The following is a 5,082-nucleotide window of genomic DNA, read 5'->3' as shown; positions in this document are numbered from 1 at the left end:
ACAATTAAACTACACATGCTGCATTCAAAGGGGAAGAAAGCTGAATTATTAGACTTTCATTTTAGTTTTAATGCAGGTTCTCTCAGGTGCTTGTTATCATGGTTGGTTTCCGAAATATTCCTGAGAAGTCAGTGTTCAACTTTTATTAACCCTCATTTGTGGGTCAATTAAAACCTCATCTCTCAGATCCAGATTCATGAAGCTTGATTGCAAACTCTGGTCTGAATTGGGTTTGCCTGCTCTTCTCAAATGAACGTTCAGTCTCACTACAGTAATGTTTCCTTATGAGATTGTGTCTGATTTGTAAACAATTCATTGTTTTGATTCCGATCTTTTCAATTAATTGGATTTTGTGCTGCGCTTCCCAAAAACATCATAAGCATCATTTTAGGTTTTTCAGATTGAACTTAAATTTACAATGTAACAATGTAAAATGCAGTGGTGTGATGTAACTAAGTAATAATACTTCATTACAGTACTTAAGTATTTTTTTTGGGGAGAATCTGTACTTTACTTGAGTTTTTATATTTCTGTCAACTTTCACTTTTACTCACATTTCCTTATTAAAATGTATACTTTTACTCCGATACATTTCCCCGAAGCATATTCGTTACTTATGCAAAATAAAGTAAATAAAGTAAAAAAAAAAAAAAGCAGGTTTGACGAATCAGTGTCTGGCGTTTGCAAGTTAAAACTCCTAAAAAAACACCTTTTCCACTCGAGTCGAGGCTGGGGTGCGACACACAGTATATCGTCTCTGAGCAACACACAGGACGGTGTTTCCTTATTGAATGAATCAGCTTTTTGGCCGAATCAGTTGAATGAATGATTCAGGGACTCACTCATTATCACAATCAAATGCTTTGTTCCTGAATGGAATTTGAATTCATATTTGTTTATGTTTTAAATCATTATACCAGCATTCAACATTTTAGGTTTAAAACAAAGCATTATTTATGCATTTGTAACTGCAGGTTTCCATATGAGCGGCATTAAACTGTGTAAATGAATCTAAATGCCATTTCGGATGCAGATTCCAGAAATGTTTTCTTATGTTGAAATAAAAGAGACTAAGTACCGGATGAAGTGGCTCTTATGCTTATCTAAAGATACAAAATGGAAGAAAGAAAACAGTTAAACCTGAACACAATATTGCTGCTCAAACTGTGTATAAACTTTTTTTATATATATATTTATTTGCTCCTTTTACATTTTGCATTTATTTGTACTTTTAATTTCAATACTTAAGTACATTTAATATTTAAAAAATACTTTTCATACTTAAGTACAATAAATATCACATACTTTAAAACTTTTACTTTTAGGATATTTTAGCAATATTCTAAATGGTGACTTTAACTTCAACCAAAGTAATTTTCTGGTAAGATATCTGTACTTTTACTTAAGTGTGGCTTTCAGGTACTTCATCCACCGCTGATAAAATGTAACATAAAACCCTAATGTACATAACAGATTAGAAACATCTTAGAAGAAACAGTTATTTCAATTAAAAAACATCATATGTGAGCTGTTGAACTAGCTGACTTCTGATAATGTCGATTTACATTTTTTTTTACTGTAAATTATAAGATGACTTTATATTTAATGGTATTTTACTGTAAATTAGCATAAAATGTCCCAGTAGATTCATTTTTTCATCATATATAGTAAGGAAAAGTTAACCATTTAACAAGTTTTTACAATTTTTACTGTCTTTTACTGTTAAAATTACGATAAATTCAATTACGATTATTTCATTGTCTACACCACGGCTTTCAATCCGATCGAAATTTCTTTTGGATCAGTTTAGTTGTTTAATAGAGGCTTTTCAATTCAATTGAGCCACCAATACAATTACTAACCAACAGTGTTGGGGAAAGTTACTTTTAAAAGTAATGGATTACAAAAAAGTAACTAATTGTGTAACTAAATGACTTTTTATGGAAAGTAATGCGTTACATTACTTTTGCGCTACTTTTTCTCATCAGAGCTGGGCTTGCTTGTTTGTTTTTAATTTAAAAAAGTTATATTTTTGGCAAATTCACATCTTTACAGTAGAGGGCGCAGCTCAAACAAACCTTTCAGCTGTGAAATCCATTCTGGATTGCATTATAGAACAGGACGCAGGAGAAGAAAGTTCAACACTCTTCAGCAATAAAAAAATGAAACAAATGTTATGTTTATCTAAAGCAATTGTTGCTTATTATATGGTTGAATTGGATCATCAAAGGTCAGCAGCAAAGACACTGGATAATAAAATGGGATTAAATGCATAAAGGATATTTGTGTTGTTTAACATATTTAATTATTGCAGGATTGCATCATATTCTGAGTTTGCATTCTGAGTTTTTATTGATTTTGAGGAACACTGAATCTGTTTTTGTGCGAGTGAGATGAATAAATGCATGTTGACATTTAGTCTAGATCTACAGTAGCATCATGTTCACACAACGCCTCTGCACTCACTCCTGATTTCTCTCTACATGAGGACAGGAGAGCTGTCAGTCAATACATGGGAAAACAAAGTAACTGGTGTTACTTATTTGAAAATGTAGCTAGTGAAACTAACTGAATGTAAGAACAAATATCAACCTAACTAACTTTCCGGATATGTCAGACTTTCAAATAAACAACTAATGTTTCATGTAAAATATTGTTAAATTTACAGTTTTTGAAAGTGAAAATGAACAAGTCGTAGTATGAATTTTATTTTATTTTTTTTACTGTAAATGTAAGTTCAATCCATAAAACCTAAAAAAGTTGCTACTGTATTTTTATAGCAAATTTCTGGCATCCACTGCTGCCTTTTTTTTTTTTTTGCAGTAAATTTCACTATTTTTTTTAATAATGTGACTTTTACGAACTGCTGCTTTTAAATGAATCATTAAAAAAAAATACTAATTTACTTACAAAGCAGTTGCAAAAATAGAATCATTTACTGTCAGAAAATGCTAAATGGAAATGCAAAAATAATTTTCAAAAATAAACATCTTCCATTGGTCATTCAAACAGATAGTCCCGCCCCCAAACTCATGCCATTGGTTGAGCCACTGTTGCTGTGTTCGGCTCATACGATTAAAAAAAAAGCAATAAAAAAACCCCACAATGTTTCAACCTGTGAATGTCTTTCTTTTATCTCTGCATATTAAACTGAGATAGGGAGGTGTTTTAACTGAGAAAAACATGAGATGCATCACCTGTGATTAATCATTATATTGCGTGAGATTCCCATCCCGGCTTGAGTTTTTCTGCACCTCCTGTTGGCGACCTTTCAACCTTCCCTCCACATTAAAAAGCGAATATGGATCAAATGCATAATGACTCTTTTCCTGTGCTGTAAACTCCACGACAGCAAACGGGCAATAATTAGAGTCTCCATGGCAACGGGCCCAGCAGGCTGAAGTTTCGTTTGAAAACTCTCGTAAGGCTGAAGTTTAAGACACTTCAAACAGTTTTTATGCATTGCATTGATGTATCATATCTTTAGTCATTTGATTAATGCATACCCCCCAGTTGCTATTTGCTTTACTAAATTCATACTCGTCCTCACCAAATATCTTCAGCTGAATGAACCAGTGAAGGAGACAGAACAAAATAAACAACGACAAAAGAGTCGGCTAACCTCCACTGACGCTAATTCTGCCTAATGGATCGTGACACAATCAAACCCAACCGCTGTGTTTAATTGGCTCCCCATTCAGGCAGCAGAGAGGAAACCGCTAAGATAAACACACGCGATGTAGCTAAACCTTAGCATGCTTTCCTTTTTTAATTCAAAGAGCAGAAGACTGTGAAATACAGTGATCACCGCACAGAGAAACAAACACTGTCCAAACCGAAACCTCTGAGAGATTCACTGCCATGTTTGATTAATGGCTTTGAATATGAGAGGAAAACAAACTTTATGCTATGCTAACAAAGTCCCATTGCACTTGAGACGGATGGATGGGGTAAAAAACCTCAACTTAAACCACTTAAGACCATCTTGGTATTTAAGATTGACCAAACTATAGTCTAAGATAGCAAATGCTTGTCTTTTACTGGCAAAGGCTAATCAAAGCAGCTTAGAATCAGCCTAAACTGGTAAGCAAAACCAGCACGCTAGACTGGTTTAAGATGGTTTTCATCCTAAATGCATGAAACCCAGATTATCCCGTAGAGCGCTGCAGTGATGACGTATTTTTTAAACACGTTTGCATCACACGGTTTCCTTTGACAAAAACCCAGTAGGATTTTTCCATTGGCTTTTGGATTAGCCTATTGGAGAAAATACACATTTTGTTCAAAATGACCACAACTATTATGCATTTTGGAGCCTAAATACAACTGGCAGAAGTAAAAGCTAAAGTTAGTCTACAAATGAATGACTTTAGTATCACCAGTACTAATCTTCTTACTCTTTCAGTCTTTATTTCAAATGTGCAATTTGGAAAGTTGGAGTCAGAATAGTTTGCACGAGAGCAATGATAAACACAATGGGGCTATGAAAGCGACTAGTGAGTAGATGAGTTTATCTGTTGGATGTGATGGTGTTTAATGTCCCGATGTAGCCACTTGTTAGCAACTGTCTTTTTCAAGACAAGTAAAAGCTTCAAGAGGGTATTACTGATGTGTTTATGTCATAGAATAAAATGATAAAACAAAAGAATAAATCCCACAGACTATCCGCACTTGCAAATGTATCAAAACATAAATTTATTCACTCACAACGTTTCGGTCCCATGACCTTCATCGTAATTGTTGATTGATATAATAAAATCTTAAAATATCTTGAGCTTGCGTTAAACACAGACCTTATTTCATACATTTAACCAAAACCCCATTCAAAGAACCCGCTGATTTCACGGAAGCGGAAGTTCAAAAATACAACTTGTTTCTGGGTTTTAGACTCGTAAGGTGATTTTAACTGCAGCGTTTGATTTGAAAAATAAAAAAACAGCTTAAACCTGTCTGAGATGGTACGGCAAGTGCCCAAAAACCATCAAATGTGGCCAGACCAACACTACACAACACAACACTCACCTTTGAGATTTATATATATAAACTAAATAGTATATATATATATATATATATATATTATCA

The sequence above is a fragment of the Sinocyclocheilus anshuiensis genome, unplaced genomic scaffold (assembly GCF_001515605.1).
Source record: "Sinocyclocheilus anshuiensis isolate Anshui unplaced genomic scaffold, SAMN03320099.WGS_v1.1 scaffold1172, whole genome shotgun sequence".
In the NCBI taxonomy this organism is placed as follows: domain Eukaryota; kingdom Metazoa; phylum Chordata; class Actinopteri; order Cypriniformes; family Cyprinidae; genus Sinocyclocheilus; species Sinocyclocheilus anshuiensis.
The sequence above is the reverse complement of the archived record's forward strand: the minus strand, read 5'-3'. Positions refer to the sequence as shown.